General features: G+C 38.0%; 1 long non-coding RNA gene across 3 annotated transcripts in view; it reads right to left on the reverse strand.

The window, feature by feature from the left end:
* The window catches only part of LOC144369935 (uncharacterized), a 112,825-nt gene that overhangs the window by 87,108 nt on the left and 4,177 nt on the right, over positions 1-21,540 (reverse strand). For 2 of the 3 annotated variants that reach the window (XR_013429786.1, XR_013429784.1), the window contains exon 1: positions 2,901-3,014. The exons of the other annotated variant lie outside the window; for it this stretch is intronic. This is a non-coding gene — a long non-coding RNA (uncharacterized LOC144369935). Of the gene's footprint in view, positions 1-2,900; positions 3,015-21,540 lie in introns of those variants that run through there. 3 annotated transcript variants of the gene reach the window in all.

A 21,540-nucleotide genomic window follows, 5' to 3' on the forward strand; every position in this document is an offset into this window, starting at 1 on the left:
AAATTCATTTGGAAGAATAAGAGACCCAGAATAGCCAAAGCAATCTAAGCAAAAACAGCGATACAAGAGGCATCACAATACCTGATCTCAATTTATACTACAGAGCTACAGTAACCAAAACAGCATGGTGTTGGCATCAAAATAGACACAAAGACCAATGGAACCAAAGACAAAGACAAATCCACATACTTATAGCTATCTGACACTTCATAAAGGTGCCAATATATGTTGGAGAAAAGACAACATTTTTAACAAATGGTGCTGGCAAACTGGATAGCAATATAGAAGAATAAAACTAGGTCCCTCTCCCTTACCCTGCACAAAAGTCAAATCAAAATGAATCAAAGACTTAAAAATTAGACCAGAAATATTACAACTACTAGAAGAAAACATACGGTCAACACTCCATGATACAGGTTCAGGCACTGACTTCAACAGACTCTTAAAGATCAAGAAATTTAACTAAGAATCAATAAATGGGATGCCATCAAATTAAAACACTTTTTCACAGCATGGAAAATGATTAAGAGTGTGAAGAGAGAATCTCAGAATGGGAAAAAAAAATTGTTGCCAACTGCTCCTCTGACAAAGGATTAATATCCAGAATATATAAAGAACTCAAAATAACTTGGACAGGGGCTGTAGCTCAGTGGCAAACAGCTTGCCTAGCATGTGTGAGGCACTGGGTTTGATTCTTAGCACCACATAAAAATAAATAAATAATATAAAAGTATTCTGTCCATCTACAACTACGAAAAAAGTTAAAAAAAAAAAACATTAACACAAGAAATACAAACAACCCAGTCATTTACTGAGCAAAAGAACTAAACTAAACTTTCTCAAAAGAAGAAACACAAATGGCCAAGAAATACATGAAAAAATGTTCAACATCTTTAGCATTCAGGGAAAAGCAAATCAAAACTCAAGATTTCATCTCACTTCAGTCAGATTAGCAATCATCAATAACACACAAAAAAAATAATAAATGCTGGCAAGGAGATGGGGGAAAAGGTACACTCATACACTGTTAGTGGGACTGCAAATCAGTACAACCATCCTGGAAAGCAGCAAGATTAACAAACAAACAAAACAAAAAAACCCTAGGAATGGAACCACCATATGACCCAGCTATGCCACTCCTTAGTATTTATTCAAAACAACTAAAATCAGCAGACTATGGTAATACAGTCACTTCAATGTTTAGCAGCACAATTCACAATAGCCAAATTATGAAATCAGCTCAGATTTCTATCAGTTGACAAATGGATCAAGAAAATGTTGTCTACATACACAATGGGAGCTTAACACAGTCATAAAGAAGAATGAAATCATGGCATTTGCTGGTAAATGAATGGAACTGGAGAATACCATACTAAGTGAAAGAAGCCAGAGTCACAAAGTCAAGGGTCAAAAGTTTTCTCTTACATATGGAGACTACGGCAAAATCAGATATCAGAAAGATACAGGGAAGATTAGTGGTGTAGAAGAACTGAGAGGGAGGGAAGAGGGATGCTAGAGGGAAGGAAGTATAGAATAAACTTAGCAAAATCATGTTATATGCATATATGAATATACCACAGGGGATTTCACCTTTATGTATATGTAGAAAGCACTAACCAAAAGTAAATAAATGAGCAAAAGGAGGATGTGTAGAGTAGTGGAAAGAGAGTGGGGTGGAGAGGAGGGGAGGGAAAGTGTACGGGGGAGAAAGGGGATTGAAATAAAATTCCATGCACATATAATTCTGTCAAAATAAACCCAACATTACTATATATAACTAAAATGCTTTAATTTAAAAAAAAGGAAATTAAAGAGCCATGAAAAACACTGAAAACCAGAATAACACTCTTAGAGAAGTAATAAATACATTAGAAATAGCATCAAAAAAGACAAAATACTGAAGACAGAAATCACGATAAAGGCAAAATTCTCGCAACAGAAGTAATTTATACACATGAAGAAGTCAGAAGCTAAGCAAATAAACATGAGAGAACAGATGTGGGAGACAAACAGCTATTTAACACGGAAACAGCTTGCCTTAGAACCATGAGACAAGAAAGAAGTTGTGGAGGGAATGCTGCCCGATGAGGAGGATGGCGAGAGCGCAGGCTGCCGGGGATCTGAAGGCACCAAGGCAGCCGCGCCCCGCCAGCTCTGCCTTCCTTCCCCAGGCTCCTAGCACAGAAAGATGCCCAGCCCCTTGGGCAGGCCTCTGTTGGGTGAGTTTGTCACCCACTCCCAACAAACACTCGGCCCACTCAAGCTCTCACCTTCCATTAGCCTGACCTTCCCACTGCTGCAAGACTTTTATCACATTCTCATCGGAGTCCTCATCCTCGGTCTTAAACCTTCCCACCCTTAGCAGGGCATGTGGTGCAAACTGCAGTCCCAGCCACTTGGAAGCCTGAGGCTGGAGGATCACAAGTTTAAAACCAGCCTGTGCAACTTAGCAAGATGCCGTCTCAAAAAATAAAAAGGGCTGGGAATGTAGTTTTATGGGTTCTACCCTTAGTACTGCAAAGAAAAAAAAACAAAACAACAAAAGGTGCCTTCCCCTTGCTCTCTCTCACCTTTCACTGTGAACTCTGGCAAATTCCCACCCATACACTGCACTGCCCTGTTATCTCCTCTGGTTGTAACTGTGGGCAGCACAATGCTGCTGCAGAAAATCACCAACTCCACCCAGAGGTGCTCCTGGGTTCAGGAGTGGCCTGGTGGGCAGCTGACTCTCACTCCGAGGCTCCTCAGGTTTTCCCAGTCTCAGGTGTGCACCCTGGCTCCTCCCTCAGCCCAACACACCTCCATGCAGCAGGCGTCTCTCCATCCCCCCACTTGGCCCATCTGTCTTGCTCTTACACAGCTTACAATCCTTTCCATGTCTTCTCCTGCCTCTTCCTCACCTCAGATGCCACTGGCTCAAAGGCAGGGGAATCCCTTCTTCAGTTTCAAATGAATCCTGTTGTGTCTTCCAGGACCCAAGTCCCCAGCTCATGACGCTACTATCTCTGCACTGTTGTCTCAGCTCCTCCTACTGGTTGCTTTCCGTGGCCCTAATCACAGCCCCCACTTTTCCAGCAAAAAGTCACATCATTGTTCCTTAGCGTTTCACAGGAAACCTGACAGGCAAAAGCATCATGATACAAATCAGCACCTCAAGAATGATCTCTGCCCACCTATCTGGCAGCATCATCACACATTCACATTCAAGTGAACCGATTTCATAAACACTGAATTTCTGAGTCTTATTATTTTGACTTTGGCAAGTGATCTGTCATGACACTGAGACACATGAGACACTTGAGGTTGAAAAAGGCATCTGTTTGGAGAGGGGAAATACTGGATAGAAAATAGCTATTTTTCTCTGTTTTTTATTTTTAACTTATGTTTCTCAAGTAATCCTGAAAAGTATTCTCTCAAAGCAGGGAATGATAAAAAGAGCAGTTTGTATAAAACCAAGAATGGTGTAAAAGAGATCTTTCAATTAGGCACATCTGGGTAAAACAAGAGCTGGCAGCTGCTGCCCTGGCTGGCTGCAGTCTACTGGGTCCTGTGATGGTAACGCATGAGAGCTCAGGGCCCCTGGGATGCTGCCTCCCCGACCTGCCTCCACAGCATATATACTGTTAGGCAAGAAACATGAGCAGCTTTAAATGAATGATACGCAACTTTGAGCTACTATCTTCTTCTTTTCAAGTTCAGGGATAGATGCAAACAACACTTTCAGGAAGACCTACACCTTCGAAATAGCTAGGTAATACACCAGTTCTGTGAAATACTGGTTTGTAAGGAAAACAAAGGACCAAAAAGAGGAGGAAAAAAGCTGGGAACAATTAATTCTGTGTGCCTGAGATCTGAGGAAGGAAGAAGGGCAGAAGAAAAAGGAAAAAAAATGCAAAGAAAAAAATTACAAAAAAATAAGCAAAAAGCTGCTGTTTAAAAATGACCGTGTGCCATAGGAGTGGAGCTGACTGACAGCACAAGGAGCTTGCACCAGCCTCCGGCCTAAGTCAGGTCTGGATGCAGAAAGCAGGGCATCACCAGCAGTATCAGGTGTCCACCTGAAGGGTAGATGCTTTTGCCCCTGTGCTGAGCACAAGCCTGAACCAGCCTGCAGGAGAAAAGAAGGCATGTGGGCTAAATGTGAGATGCTTGGCTGTCCCTAGAGTCTACTGTGCACCAGCCACACTGGCCAACAAACAGGCATATGAGTCGCCCAGCAGATCCACACCTGCCTGTAGGTCCTCAAAGAGAGTAACAAATTCCTATTCATTAAAAAAAAAAAAAAAATACTTGTAGCTAGGAATAGTGGCACAGGCCTGCAATTACAGAAACTCAAGAGGCTTGGGCAGGAGGATTGCAGGTTCAAGGCCAGCCTCAGAATCTTAGCAAGGTCCTAAGTAACTTACCAAGACCCTGTATCAAAATAAAAAAGATGGGGATGGGGATGCAGCTCAATATTAAAGAGACCCTGAGTTCAATCCCTGGTGCCAAAAACTAATAAACAAAAAAGAACTCAAAATGCTTATAAAGCAAAAGAATATAAAAAAGAAAAACTCTAAGCAAAGCCAAAACAGAATGGTAAACAAGAAGAAAAATATTTACAACTGGAAAAAAGATAAAAGAATTAATTCTTAACATAACAAACTCCTAAAAACTGGCACTAGTTCACTAAAAAAGGAAAAGGAGAAAATGCTACAAAGAGACAATTAAAAATTCACATGACCCTTAAACATGAAAACCACCGACTCTGCTAATTAAGAGAAATGCAATTTACACAGCTCATCAGTTTGACCAGGAAATATTCCAAGGTTGGATGGTCTGCTCTGAAGGCAATGTGTTATCTCCTAGGAGGGAATGTCTAGTGATACCCTGGAGTTCCCACCCTTGAAATACATGGCTTTTTCACTCCTAGAAATCTACTCACAGAGAGACTGGTAAAAATGTGAAGTGACATATGCAAGAGGATTTCCATTATGACATTATTTTAATAACAAAAGAAGGAAAACAAGTCAAAGGTCCACCAGTAGTGAACAGGTTGAATAGACTACAGAACATCTACACAATGGAGAAGAAAAAACAAGGAAGACTTCTAAGCGCCTGTAAAAATAAATGTTACACATACGAAACTGCTATCATATCTTACCATATGCTTACCATAAGGCTCATATGGTAGGTGTATGTTTAAATTTTTAAGAAAATGCCAACTAATTCCTAGGTTGTACCATTTTACATTTTATGTGCAGTGTATGAAAGTTCCAGATGCATGCTTCACTGCCAACTATGCAGCCTTTTCAACATTAGACATTCTAATAGATGTTTAGTAGTGTCTCATTGTGGTTTCAACTTGTATTTTCCTAACAACCAATGCTGCTCAATATCTTTTTTTAATCCATTTATTTGCCATCTTTAAGTCTTCTCTAGGGAAATCTGCTCAAATCTATTGAGTATTTCTTAACTAGGTTGTTTACTTTTCTCAATATGGAGATTGGAGAGTTCTTTACAATATTTTAGACACAAGTAAGATATATGATGTACACATTTCTTCCAATCTGGGGCCTGTCTTTTCAATCTCCTCATACCGACTTTTGAAAACAGACATTCTTAATTTAGATAAAGCCCGCCATACAGTTGTCCCTCTATGTCCTAAGGAATTGGTTCCAGGACCCACAGATTTTGGAACCCACAAATACTGACGTTCTTAATGTAAAAGAGCATAGTATTTGCATATAACCTAAGCATATACTCTGATATACTTACAAATCATCTCCACATTACTTATTAACCAATACAATGTAAATGTTTGTAAAGATACTTGTTATGCTATAATATTTTTGGAAAGAAAAATGTCTGCACATGTTCAGAATAAGAATCAATATTTTCCAAATACTTTCAATCTGAAGTTGGATATGGAACTCTTAGAATCAGAAGACTAGCTGTGTATACATTTTGTTCTTGTATGGATCATGATTTTGGTGTCTTATAGAACAGATCTTAGATTTCTAACTTGAGATTAGAAGGATTTTTTCCTTTGTTGTACGAGTTTCTATTTTTAGTTTTTATATTTAAGTCTTCAATCTATTTTTGTTAATTTTTACCTATGGCTAGTGATATGAATTGAAGTTTCATTCTTTTGCATATGGATGACCAATAGATGAAAGGCCTATTCTTTCCTCAGTGAACTGCCTTTGCATCAGGCCTCATTTTTAAGTAGTTATTATTTTGTCTTTCTTGTGCAAAATGAGGTACTAGTTTCTCTTCCAAAAAAAAATGCCTACAATTATCAGAAATATAACAAAGGGAAAATAAAAATGAAACTACCCAAGAACGCTGAGGGTCAAAACACATGATACAAAGGAAGCCTGCAAAAGATGGGAGCGGAAAGGAAGTCTAGGTTGTATACATGGCTCTAGGTAGGAAACAGAAGTTTAAATACCTGGAAGGTAAGTCGCATGCTTTTAGCATCTTTGACTTTATAATACTAGTTTTTGTCCTCACTGTTCCACACTCAAATTCAGTTATATATACATACACGTTATTATTAACTGGCGAGCACAATGGCATGTTTTGCTCATGAACAACAGTGTGATGAAGCTTCTATGTCTGCAGTACAGAGCCCCATGTAAATGACTAAACAGAAAACAGTAATAAGCATAGAATCCGTTATTTCTGAATGCAGACCTAGAGTTCAGCAGGCGGCAGCTCTGGGAATGCTAGAGCCACAGGGGCTCTGATACAACTAAGCACGAGTACCTTACAGTTCATCTTGTCAAGCTCCTTTTCCTGTAACCCAACCCCTGTGGCTGTCCTCTCAGCTAACTACACAGCTGTTCAGATTTTTTTTTGAATGTGTATGTACTAGTAACATAAGATCAGCAATGTAATAGAGATATTAAAATGCTACTTAATGCTCAGATATTCTCAACATCTTTGCTCATGCTTATAAATATCACAAATAAAAGCACACTTCAACTCCATGTTCAAAATGTGTTTATCAACCTCGGTTTAATTTTAAACAAATTTAAAAAGACTTTTCAAAAATTTAGGGGTTTCTTAAAAGTATATTCTCTACTAACCTCTTCTTTTAGAAAGAAAAAAGAAATTTTAAAATTGCCCAATATGGAAGGGCACAGATGCATGCTGTTGTCAAGGGGCCACCTTTCCTGCTACTCCAGGGCAGGACTAGAGACAGGAACTCCCAGCTATGTGGCCACTCCAGCTCAAAGGGACCCTTCCTCACATGCATCTTGCCTCACCCACTCCTCAGGATGTATCCATCTGCTTTGCTGCTGGATACAGATATTTTTTCACTTCTCTGGAAATTTGATTTAATGTCACAGTCAAATCAAACCATTCTGTGCCGAGTCCCACAGCTACTATATCAGTCAGCAAACACAGTATGTACGTATGGTGTGTTACAGGGCCCTTGGCCACCGCAGGTGCTGTGTGAGATAAGTCAGGACAGAGCTTGGGCCCTGCAGTTTCCACATCCACAGGTAAGCCACCAGTATACCGAGGGAGCTGCCAGTCAGCAGCAACCTATATTTATTGCTAGTAACTAAGTGATCCTAAATCAGAAGGGAGTATTTTTGTCAGTGCTAAATATCTGTGGCAATTTGGTATCTTACTCGAATGCTAAAGCAGCTAACTAAAAGCTTTTCTAAAAAAAAAATAAATGCTGAGGAAATATTATATTTTCTTCTCTCTGAAAAACAGTACCCTGGTTTTAAAATTCATTAAATAGAAGAAAATTTCAAGTTTCCTCTATCTAATGAATCACTGATATCGTCCATCTTTTGGTGAGATATGGAGAGTCATCCCCAAAACAAGCCTCTATCAGACTGTGGGCAGCCAACTGTGCCAACCCAACACACGAGCGCGCTTTGTTTCCTTCAGCAGAAAGGAATGCTGCTCCCTGTCCCAGAGCTCTCCACACAACCCGGGCTGTTGTGCAGACAAGCAAGAGCCAGATCAGAAATCACTTGGGAACACAGGGCAACTTCCCTCTATTAGGAAAGGGCATGAGTCCACCAAGACCTCTGTTGTGACAGACAGAGAGGGCACTGGGGTTGTGGGTCACCACAGGTAAGATCCTGTCTACCTGACTGACTCTCAGGTCTCACCCTTTATGAAGTGAGGAAGGCAGAATGACTTGCCATTGTGAATGCTCGGAGAAGCTCCCCATCTCCTCTTCCTGCCTATCCCCCAGGCACAGTGCTCTGAGCCCCCACAACACCAAGCAAGCATCTCTCACATTTGGGGTGCAGTGACACACTCCAAGTGCCAGGCTCTCATCAAGATAGGAAAAAAAAACGAGCTCCCCTCCCCTACTAAGAAACCAATTCTTCTCCAGCAAAGAAGCCCTACCTCCTCTCTCAGGTCTTCTACAAAGCAGAGACCACCAGGGTGCAATTTATGCCTGTACTGTTTTCCAAGTGTGACACTCGCAGGAGAGTGACTCATGTGGGGTCTGTTCTATTTACAAAGGAGCTGGGTTTCTGAGAGGAGCCACTGGAGAATGGTAAATACAAGTCAATCATAGCTGATCAAGTATTCATTATAAAAGACAGAAGCTGTGGTTTCCACTGATATAAGCTCCCAAAGAGCCTGTAAAAGAAAAAGGAGAAGGGAGCCAAATGTGGAGTGTATGCCAGGACAGAGGAAATTCTCATTTACTCCTTTGATTCTGAACAATCTCTTTCTTCCCTGATAATACCATGGCCCTTGTACACTCCATTCAACAACTCTCTGGGTCAATTTTTATACTGACAAAGCAAAGAATGATTCACCCTGCCCTCTCTACGTGCTGTCATTACATACAATTGTCACTGCATACATCCACAGATTCAACTATCCAAAGACCGAGTGAAGGGAAAAACAAACAAACACTGCATCTCTACTGAACATGCGCAGACTTTTTCTTGATATATCCTTATTCTATAAACAAGACAGTATAACAATCATTCACATAGAATTTAGATTGTCTTAAGTACTATAAGTAATCTAGAGATGATTTAAAAATCTAAGGGAGGATGTGTGTAGGTTAGGTTCAAATACACCGGTTTATATAAGAGCCTCTTTAGGTTCTGGTACCCACAGAGGGAAGAGGATCCTAGAATCAATCCCTTACAGGTGCTGAAGAATGACTGTAATTTAATGTGGTACAGTATTAGATAATTTTCTTCTGATCTAGTTCCTTCAACATTCTATTGTTAAGTGGTTCTTTTATGTCTAATTGAACTACAAAAGCTCTGAGGAAATCCTTTGATCTAATAACCAATCTCTCTTTTCTACCTTTTCTCTTTATATATAGGAAGAAAAAGCAGAAGTTATTTTTTAAGACTTTTACATATGATCAAGGAAATATTGGTACCTTGGGGGGAAAAACACCCTAAAACAGCAAGCAGAGAACATGAATCTGCAGCTTATTACATGCCAGCCCTGTTCTAATTCCCACAACAAGCCTTTGAGGTGAGGCCACAAACCCCATGGCACAGATGGGGACTGGGGACCCAGGACCCATCGGCAGGCTTAACATGCACATATATCACCATGCTACCTCTTCTATCTCTCTAAGGACAACAGAGTCCAGGTGGCTGTCTTTGCAGGTCCTAACTTCACAGGGCTAAGATCAAATAGGCAGAGATACTTGGATGACCAATGCATTAAGATATTGCAAACAAAAACCCAGAAAAACAGCTGAAGTAGCACAGTATTAACGTTAAGATATCACAGGGGATGAATACAACATGTCTTGACAAAATTAAAATAAAAACATCATAAAATCCCATGAAAAGAAATGAAGCCATTAACACCAACCTTTTAATATGGAGGTGCCAAAATCTTGATTTTCACATTCTGACTACTAGGCTGTAATTACATTTGGTGCAGACATATATTTAATGAGAATAGGCAAACTTTCTGTTTCTATATCAATTACTACTAGTGACTTTTTTTTCTTCTTAGTTCTACCTTTTAAGTCCACTGTATGTATAACATTTTTAGTTTTAAAAATGACAATACAGCCATTTACTCTTTGTGGATTTGTTGGCTTGTTTTTGTGTTTTTGGTACCAGAAACAGCTCAGGGGTGCTGACCCACTGAGCTACACCTCCAACCCTTTTTACTTTCTATTTAGAGACAGGGTCTTACTAAGTTGCTTTGGTCTTTGCTAAGTTGCTGAGGCTGGCTTTGAACTCATGATCCTCCTGCCTCAGCCTCCCAAGCTGCTGTGACTATAGGTATGCGCCACTGCGCCCAGCAGGTCATTAACTCTTAAGAAAATAATTCATCACACAATTCCTCAAACAAGATGCTTTCATTGCTTGAAATAATTTCTACAAAAATCTTTTATAAATACAAAATGAAAAACAAGTTTGAACATCAGACTACAAATACTAAGTGAGTTCCAACTCAAGGGAAATTAGGCAAAATTAATTTGGCAGTTACCATTTTCATGTTTAGCAAGATGCAAAAATTTGGGGGCTTTCTATATTGTGTAATATGAAATGAAAAAATAACTAGAACTTTGGAAATTATCAGGTATTCTGATCTCAGTTACTCATCTTTATCAGTAAATTTTGACCTGTATCCTAAAAACCAAGACTATAAAAGAAATCTTCCTTTGCATTAGGTTTGCAACACATTCCTACAGAGACAGAAGGATGGCAAGTTTAAGGCCAGTCTGGGCAACTTAGTGAAATCCTGTCTTTAAAATAAAACTTCTAAGGGCTGAGGGCACAGCTGAGTGGTAGGGGGCTTGCCTAGCTTACACGAGACCCTGGGTTCAATCACCAGTATTGTAAAAATCAATCAAACAAAAAAAGAAAAACTTCAAGAACAGACCAATTTGCAGTATTTTTCACGGGCCCAATGCTATCCTGTGCACACACCTCAGCAGGCCTCCCTGCTCAGAACAAGAGCCTCTCTTTCATTCTGAACCAAATCTCAGCCAGCATAGTAAGGAGCTGGCTTTTACAGATGCATGGTCCTTCTGTGATCCCAAATGCTGATCTCTGAAGAGCCAAGGAAGACTGCAACTAGAAGGAGTTTTGCAAGCTGCTCACTGAGGCAGTGTGCCTAGCACCTCATCTGGTTCCTTGTGAATTAACACTCAGAACCTCTTTTTTGAAATAGTGCATCAAAATTATCTAAATATATCACCATATAGTGGATAACCTTTGTATACCTCAGAGTAAAGTGTTAAGACAAGTAATTCTTCTGCATACAAATTGTATTTTAATGATGTGAAATATAGCATCATTCAAGCAGACAAACTATAAATATATTGGAATAAATTAACATAAGAAGTCAAGTAAGCAAGCTAAGTAAGGAGGGAAAATAATTACATTTCTAACTAATTAAAATGGAAATAAAACTAATGTCCTTTCTGGCATAAAGATCCATCCATAAACAAATTAGCAAAAAGAAATTAACAAAGTGAATGTGGACTGTCTTGAATGGCCAGGCTATTTCTGCAGGGCTGCACCGTGTGTGGAGGAGGTCATCTCTGGATGGTGTGCCCCAAATTGTGCTGATTCCCGGAATTTGCCGGATTGCTTTTATTTGAGGCTAAAAGATGAAGCACAAATGATGCTTTAGAAGGAAGCCACAGAAAATACTCCCTGAGGAGGGAGCATGTGGGCAGGAGGGGCTTCCTGACAACAGCAGGAGGTCTGGAGGGCACAGACACAGGACGGGATGTGCAAAGGGACGGGAGATGAAACCACCAGGGCCAGGATGGGTTTATGCTTTCTTTGGTGGGCAATGAGAATCACTGAAGGTTCTGGAGTAAAGTCAACCTGGACATCACATGGACATAAACATACTGAGGAGAACAAAGAATCCCAGAGTCTAGTTACAAATGTGAGGCTGGCTCGGGAGGCAGGTAATACGAGTCTGAATTAAGAGGATGGCAGGAGAAATAAACATAATTCTAAAAATAAGAGACAGGTCGTCTCCAACAGCAAATGGCCCAATGTCCCTTCAGTTAATACAAAGTGTCAAGAACTGCCTGCAGGGGCGACCACCTGTGTGCCCTCTGGGCAATCAAGATCACGCTGCCAGGACCACTTCCCCAACACCACAGTATTTCTCTAAACTAACAAAAATCCTACATGGCAGAAGGGTACAATTAATATCTAAGATTAAATATTTTTAACTACCTATGTGCCCTTGGAAAAGGTTCTAAGACTCAAGATCTACTGAGTCTAATGCTTATAGACTGAAACTGAAATGTTTCAAACTACCAAAAGTTGGAATGAGGTTTAAGTTTGTGTTTATAAAAGCGTTTACATATATCCTAAAGTTCCCAAATGGGCAATAGGTTTGGAATTTCAGTCTCCTAGTAATCTATATTATAAAGTCACTAAATATATACATTATAGTATGTTTACATTTCTCAGCATCAGAGAAGACTAATTAGATGTTGGCATGAGTAGCCCAGCATAAGAAATTTCAAGTTCAAAATAACCCGAGGGTGATAATCCATATTTCTGATGATATCTTTTCTTATAATTTTTTAAAGTTTAATACGATCAATTTAAACTGTCCTCAAGAGCAGTTTTTTTCTGACAGTATCATGAAATACAATGACGCCAGGCATTTCATCTCCTCTTTACTATATAGCTTTTAATTTGCTTCCCACATGTGCAATCTCTGAGTGGTGGCAGCACTACAAAAGAATGTCGTTTTTAAAAAGAAGGAGCTTTGCACAGCTGCTTGCAATAAAATAACCAAACCTCACAGCAAGGGCTGATTAAGATAAATATAGTAACAGATGCATAAGTCTGAAATAGATCTGAGAAAAACTGTTGCAGAGGACATTTCCATGACTGTCCTGACAAGCAATTTCTAATGATTAAGTAGGCCTATGCATGTACATGTACACGTTTTTAATATAAAGACTATTTATAATGTCCCTTTACCAGTTAATAGAGTCATAAAATAAAAATTTTATTTTAAACTATCAAATGCTAAGTTGGTACACAATAGAATTATCATTTAGAAATGACCTTTATTGTTTAAAACCAAGTATAATTTGAATTAACTTGGAAAATGTCATTTTTTCCCACTGTCAAAAACAAGCTAATTGCTCATAAATTGAAGCACTGTTAAGTTATGCAGCTCTATTTTAAAAACAGATAATTAAAGGATAAGCTCTAAGTTCTGGCATTTTATCTTCCATTCTACAGGAATTAAATATAATCAAATTTAAATAATGTCATATAAACATTTTGTTTCAGTTTCAACTTATCTTAGAAACAACAAAGACTGATCATTTGTAATCTATGAAAGTATCTGAAACTGCTTTTGGCCAGTCTATTAAATCAGTCAGTGAGGCTTAAACTGTAAAACAAATACAATCTACCCAGACTGCAACAATTAAGCTTACAGTTTATTTAGTGACATAAAATAACACATTTGTTATTGAAACCAAGACCATGATGATTCTAAAAGCCTTCCTCCCATAATGAAGTAACAAGTGGACTGAACTGCTGGCCCACTCTAAAAACCCATCTTTGGGTGCAGGAGTTAAAGCAGGTGGCAGCCTTTCTTCACTACCCTGACCAAGTAGGAATGTGGGTTCTATTTTTGGAATGTCTATTCTGCACCACTGCTCTGTGTTGTACTTAGAATCATGCCTTTTTGGTTTGTTTTTTTAGAGAAACCCTAGAAGTCGGGCATTGTAATAAGGTTGGCTTTGTTCTTTGCCTTCCCATAAGATTGTCATTTACATGAAAAGGCTGTTCGTATTTTAACTAGGAATTCATTGAATCTATACAGATCAACTTGAAGAGACATGACATCTTTAAAATATTGCATTTGCCGACTCTTGCACATGTTATCTCTCTTATAGAACTGTTTATCTCAGCCATGTTCTGTAGTTTTGAGTACACAGACCTTTCATGTCTGGTATATTTATTTACCATTCCATAACTTTTAATGCTTATTAAAAATCAGTGATTTTTAACACTTATTTTTTCAATGTTCATTGCTAGTACACATAAATAGGATTCATTTTGTATTTTGTCTTTGTATCCAGAGTTCCTACTTAATTCATTTAATTCTAATAATGTTTTTGGTAGGTTCCTTCAAATTGTCTCCAAATTTGATCAAGACATCTGTGAAAAGGAAGAAGAATCAAAATCTCTAATTTGTATGTCTCCTATACCCTTTTTCTTGCTTCTACTGCACTGGTTAGAATCTACAGCACAATGATGTATAGAAAATTAGTGGACATTTTTGTCTTGTTTCTATTTTTTGGCAGAAAACTGTATAGTTTCTCATCATTATATATATGTTAGTCAGAGGTTTTTTTGTAAAACGCCTTTATCAGGCCCAAAATGTTTCCTTCATTTTTTTTATGATGAATCAATAATGAATTCCATCAAATGCCTCTTCTTGCAAGTGTTGAGATCATTACATATCCCCCTCCCATTAATATGGCAAACTATACACTGATTTATACAGGAGATAATGGCTAAGGATGTAGCTCGGTGGCACAGTGCTTGCCTGATATGCACAAGGTCCTGGGCTGGACTCCATGCACTGACAAAAAATAAAATCTTTCATGAATAAGGTAAATCTTACTTCGTCTATTTTTATTGGCTTTAATGTGCTAAAATTTAAAGAATTTAAGAATCTATATTTATTAAGGATTCTAGTCTATGGATTTCTTTCTTTATAATATCTTTGATTTTGTTAGGAAGGTAATTCTATCCTCATAAAATGAGTTAGAAAGCATTCTCTCCTCTAGTTTTTAGAAGAACTTAAAGATTTGATAATAGTTCTTCTTTAAATGGCTGAGAGAATTTAGCAGTGAAGCCATCGGGCTCCAGAGTTTTCTTTAGGGGAAAAAATTGTTAATTACGAATTCAATTTCTTTAAAAAGTACAGAGGTATTCAGACTTCCTTTCTGTTCATGCCAGTTTGGATAAGTATGTGTCTTATAAGCTGAATCTGCTGGCATAAAGTTGTTCCTAATATTCTGATTATCCTATAAATAAATGTCTGTAGAACCTGTAGTGATGACCTATTTTTCTTTCAATCTTGATATTGTTAATCCATGTGTTTCTCTCTCTCCTTGACGAGATTCAGAGTTAACTTTTTTTTTTTTAATTTTCAGAGAATGAGTTTTGGTTTCAATGATTTTTCCCTACTATCTGTGTATAATCTAGTGCACTTATTACCACTCATAAGGCAAAAGTAAATTAGGAAAGAAACTCTAGACTCTTTTTCTACCATAGCTTTTAAAGATTAAATTTTCTTAAAAAATTAGCCAGGCACAGTGGCACACACTTTTAATCCCAGCAACTCAGGAGGTTGAGACAGAATTCCAAGTTTAGAGGCCAGCCTCAGCAACTTAGTAAGACCCTGTTTCAAATTTCTTTTTAAAAGGTACAGAGAAGGGGGAGTCTTGGAAGGCAGCTCAGTGGTAAAGTGCCCCAGTTCATTTCAATTCCCAGGTTTTAAAAAAAAAAAAAAAAGAATTACTTCAATTACTTGCGCGCGCATGCGCTCTCTCTCTCTCTCTCTCTCTCTCTCTCTCTCTCTCTCTCTCTCTCTCTCTCTCTCTCTCTCTCTCTCTCTCTCTCTCTCTCTCTCTCTCTCTCTCTCTCCTCTCTCTCTCTATACACACACACACACACACACACACACACACACACACACACTACATTGTTTTCCTCAAGTTCAAGCTATTTTCTAATCTTTCTTGTGATTTCTTCTTTGATCCATGGACTACTTAATAAAATATTTTCTTAATTTCCAAGTATCTGGGGATTTTTTATATATTTTTCTGATGCTGATTTCTAATTTAATTTTGTTGGATAATTTGGCTCTAATAATGCATGATCCTTGGGTTTCTAGTTAATTTACAGGGTGTTCTACAAATCCTCATTATTCAACTATTCAGAATTTCAAGGTTTCTTGTTGTTTTTTAGTTTGCTCTTGTGTAAACTCTGGAAATTATTCTGCTTACAATTATCTGACCATTCTTTGCCCTGATCTTGAAGACTTATGTAAGCACATCTTAGGTGTCTTCAGCAACAAACTCAAAAGTCACCTCCATGCAAATTTCTAAAACTATTTTCTGTGTGGCTACTACTTCTCCTGTACTGCATCTCACCTGTTTAATCTACTTTAGCCTTCCCAGAGATGCTTTCCCAAATTGCTTGGGTTCCTCTTTTTTGCACTGAATTTGGAAAATACCTCTATGTAGAAAGTTTCAGAGATTTTAGGACTTCTCTTGTGTGATTCTTTTCTCTCAGACTCACAGATCTATATTATCTTAATCCAATGTCTGAAAATAAATGTTTTATATACTTGCCCCAATTTCCTAGTTTAAGGAGAAAGGGCAAATATGGTCTCTTATTATTGCAACATGGCTAGAAGAATAAGGGTATACTCCTGAATTGAACATGAAGTTGAAGTTTGAAACTGGGCTAAACTGAGAAGGTATTTTTCTCTTAAATAATCATACTATATAAAGGTACAGTATGAACCACAAATGTTTTAAGAAAAAGTGTTAAATTTAATAATGGCAAAAAAGAATTATTCATTTGAAATTTTGTTGTTGGTGTTCAAATTGATGACTAAATTTTAAATGACAAGAGTTAAGCAGAAATTTACATATAACTTTATTTCCAAAGGCTCTATCAAATTATTTAAAGTCAATGATTTAAATTAACTCTTTAGTAAAACTTCATTATAGGTCTGACTTAGTAAAATGCCAGGTTAGAATACATTTTAAGTGTTTCATTTTTTCAAATATGTGTACATAAAATATTCTAAATAATACACAAGTATTTGTTTCCACAGTTTCTCTCTCCACTATATCTTAGTGCCCAGAATAAAATTTCTGATAATTCTTGTGGTTCATTCTTCTGGTAGTTATCTCTATATCCCCTAGTACACTTAATATGTATGTTTCTGGATTGAATAACCATTAAGTATCTATTCATTCTCCTATATGTAAAAATTAAAAATTTAACTTGCCCACACTAATCTTCAACCACCTCTCCCAATTTTTTGTCTTTCTACTATGTGATTATAAGTAAACAGAATATAATTAGATTCCCTGTTCCACCAAGTCCACCATGTACATCAATTTTTCAGTGATACTAGAACCTCAATACACTTTTCTTCTGAGGAAGTTTCTGACCCGGGGTTGGTTGGTTAGCTATACTTCTTTAACAATGTCAAGACCTTACATCATTGGGACCATTTACGCCTTGGGGTAAACAGCAATTGTGACTTCTTTAAAGCCTAGTCCAAGTGGTAGAAAATCAACAACCAGTATTCTCATGATACATAAATACCATTTAATGCCAGGCCAAGAATGTGTTAAAAATTACATTTCATTCTTTATAATTAATGTTTTGATCTCCAGCAAATCAGAAAATTCTAGTTTGGGGACAATTCGACCTACTTTTCTTGCGGATCATTTAAAAGAATGACCTTCACCCACAAATTAAGGAACAAATGGAGGTTTTCTTGGGATTTCTAATTGCTTTCTTTCTATGAGCAAAGGGTTCAGAGGAAACAAGTTATCTTCAAGTTGTTAATCCTTGATTTGCTTCAGGAGTACTCCTGGTTCCATTTGGAATGGCTGTTGTCTAGACCTATTTTACCATTATTCTGACTGTCAAATTAGTATAGTCACTGTATTTTCTGAAGACCTAGTCACTCTTCCTTGGTTATTTCTTTTTTTTTTTTTTAATTGGAGAACATGCTCAACTATCTATCTTCTTGGTAAGAGTACATGGGAAGCTAATTTTTCTAGGCCTTGAACATCTGAAATGTCTTTATTCTGTTCCACCTGAATGGTAGTTTGATAGGTAAAAAGTGCATTTACTTTTGAGTTTTGTAGGCAGTACATCTAATGCTTGGTGCTGCGGCTTAAACAACCGATTCCAGTTTGACAGTTCATACACAATCAACTTGTTTTCCTTCCTCTCTAAAAACTTTTATGATTTTCTCTTAATTCTTACAGCACTGAAATTTCCCAAGCGCATACCCATGACTCTGTCTGGTTTTCAGTGGGTTCTTTTAATATAAAGAGGTGCCTTTTCCATCACAGGGAATCACCTTGTCCCACTGTTATGTTTTCTCTCCTCTTTTCTCTAACTTCTGTATGTCAAATACTGAAACACAGATTAATTTCTCATAACTGTTCTTGCACTTTTTTAGTTTTTGCTCTACATTTTGGAAGGTTAATTCAACTTTATTTTCTCCTATTTCTACTTATATTTTCACTTCAACACTTTTTTTTTCTCTAAGAAGTCTAATGGCTGCTTCTGCATTTGTTGTACAGGACTTCACTTCTTATTTCATGCTGTCAATCCCCCTCACATTCCCAATGGCCCCTTGACTGTATTCACTACGGAGGCAGTGCAGGGGAGAGGGGATCTCTTCCTCACCTCCTGTCAGCCAGGGAAGGCCTCTTGTCTTAGGTGGGAATTCTTAACTCTGTTGGCCCAGGGCAAGTGACCTTTACTTGACATGTACAGAACAGAGCCTACCAATTGAGCAGGGAGGAAGGTTTAACTCTGAAGATCCAAAATCCACTTTAGCAGTGTTAATTTTCTAAATTTAGTTTCATGTCTCAATTTTTTCCTACATTTTCTGAGAACACATGCTAGCTGCCTATGCTGTGTGTGTGTGTGTGTGTGTGTGTGTGTGTGTGTGTGTGTGTGTGTGCGTGCGCATACACAGGCCAGGCACTGGGAAAGTGGGGAGAAGAGGGCTGATCTGTACTACCATTTTATAAACAGTCCTTCAATTGTATCCTGTTTTTGTTTTTATTAACCTCATTCTAAGTTGTAACTTCTAACACAGCTGCTGACCTGAGTCCCTTTGCAGTTCCCTGAAAAGAATGACTTGCATTTCTTCAGAGGATTCCCTATGAGATACATAGGCTAGGGCTTTCCAACCTGTCTCATCTTTAAAATCAACCCTACATTCCCAGAAAGTTCTAATATCTTGCTTGTTTGACTCCTTCCCAACCCCCTACTTTTTGCTAGTTATTAGTCTTATTATCTTCTCTCTCTCTCTCTCTCACACACACACATACACACACATACACACACAAAAAAAAATCTATGCAGGAGGCAAATGACAATGTCCAGTGCTTAATCTGCCGTCTTTCCCATACCCTTAAATGATTTTGATGGAAAGACTATCATGGAAAGAAACAATCACACAAAAGTCCAGAGGAGACCATAATGAAATGTCATGTACTGATGCCTAACCTTCAAAAATAATTTTAAGCAAATAAAGTTTGTGGCCTCTATATTAATAAACTCTGAGCAAAGACCTCTATGACTGGCTTGTATGAATAAGAATTACAAAATATGGACACCCATTTATAAGATTTCACAGAACAATTGCCCTGAAGGGGCCACCAGGGCTCAAAGAGTGCAATCCTTTTCTTTAACACATGAAAGAGCCCAAGAGTGTTCACCTAAGACTAGCACTACTAAAAACAGTACTCAAAGCCACAGGCTCAGGCAATCCTACTCTGCCCAATAATTAATAGAGCAGCAACTGTCCCTACCTTATTGACATCTTAATCACAAGTAACAATACAAGGTATGTTTAGCTGAATAGAAACATGCTGTCTAGGCCCGACTGTAAACTTTACAAAAAAAGTATAAAACACAATGACATTTTATAGAAACTATAATCATGCAGCAGAATGTATGCACACTCTGCATGTATTTCACTTTATGTGCACTTTGGTGGATTAGCACAAAGCTAATCAGGTTCAAACTTAATCTCCAGCACCATGATCCAGGTCTCCTGGTTTTCAGTCCAGAGAGCAGAAAAGGGAGTCTTAACTTCACCAACTGCAGCATTGCCCAAATTTACCATTGACAAGACACACTAAAAAGGTACCCTAGCTACAAATGCAAAACTCTGAGGGATAACTAGCATACATACAGTGCTCTATGAATTATAAAGCAGTTTTAAAATGTAGCAAGTACAATAAATCTTCAATAACTTTATAATAAAGGCATTATCACTTTCATTTTGCAGACAAAGAAAATCTTAGAGAACTTGCCATGATAAGTAACCTACAATACAATTAATACACTATCTAAATGCATTCTCCTCAACTCCCATCCCATCACATAAGATGAGTCCATCTTTCACACAGACCATTCACTAGCTCCTTCCTCAGGATGTCTGGTTCTTGTTGAATGGCTTTAACAGCCAAGTAGATTACCTTGAGGTTTTCAAATTTATATTTTCAGTTTTCTGAATATGCTGATCTGCTTGTCCCGTGGGAGAAACTAGCCCTGAAGCACAAATTAACAGGGAGGGAGTGCCCTTCTCCCTCAGTTGTGTCTGCACAACTGGAGAGCTAAGAACAATCCAGCCCAATGCCCCAGCCTTGCTGGTAGTGGTTTAAGGGAGCCTAGATCTAGCATATGGGGACATTTGTTGCAGAAAGAGCAAGAAAGGACTTTGTTTCCCTTTCCTATTCTCTTTTCTCCACTCTGAGCACTGCCCTTATCCTGAGGCCCCTACACTTTTTCTATATGAGCTCTTGGAAGAAATATAATAGTGTAAATTTGCTGATTCTGGCCCCTCCATTCACAAATACTGTACAACTGCCTAGGCCCACTCCAGGCTCACATATCTGTCCCACTGACTTCTGACCTCAGCCGTGGGATGCCCTGGTCTTGAAACATTAACTCTACAGGGATGCCTTGAAGGAAGGCAAAATGAAGACCATATTAAAAGACTTGGCATCAACCTCCTCTCAAGAGCCAAAAAACATCATCATTCGAAATTCAACTTGCTTTTTACCATTATAAGTGTCTTTGCACAGAGGTACTGTTTTCTTTTATACTTGAAAGCAAAACTAAACTTTGGGTTAAATTAGGTTCTGGCACTATCCCATAGGCCTTCTCGTTCTATAAAACATTTCTATAATGGGAACATACTCTGGGAGGTTAGAATAAACTCATTCCAACATCACTCATTCATTCCTATGCTGGGAAGGCACAAAATCTAAAGTGTATGTAAACCCTGCAAATGTGAAAAGAACATACACACACTGAAGAAACATGACACCACATAGATATATTTCTTAAAACCCCAGTTTTAATGTTAATACATCAGGTGCTATTATTTCAGTATCTTCTTTTTAAAGTAATTTGATACCTATTCAATTGGGATGCATTTAAATATATTCAAGGATATTGTGTATACTAGAACATCTAGGCATATATTTAACAGACAAGAATAAAAACAAGCTGCTGTTATGACTAATCTATCATGGCGTAACCTATTGAGGTGCTATTATTCAGATAATTAACATTTTCTAAATATCTGAGAAACCATTTTTCATGCACCTTCTCATAAAAGATGGACTAATTTACAGAAATGCTGTCTAGCAGACCAAGGTGAAAAGATGTGTTAAAGACAGTGATCCAAAAGAAACACAATACAGTGACAGACCTAAATACAAATCCTCGAATTTTCCTTTTAATTACTTCATACTCAGACTGAAAAAATGTTTATTTTCTTTTT

The sequence above is a fragment of the Ictidomys tridecemlineatus genome, chromosome 13, assembly GCF_052094955.1.
Source record: "Ictidomys tridecemlineatus isolate mIctTri1 chromosome 13, mIctTri1.hap1, whole genome shotgun sequence".
NCBI lineage: Eukaryota > Metazoa > Chordata > Mammalia > Rodentia > Sciuridae > Ictidomys > Ictidomys tridecemlineatus.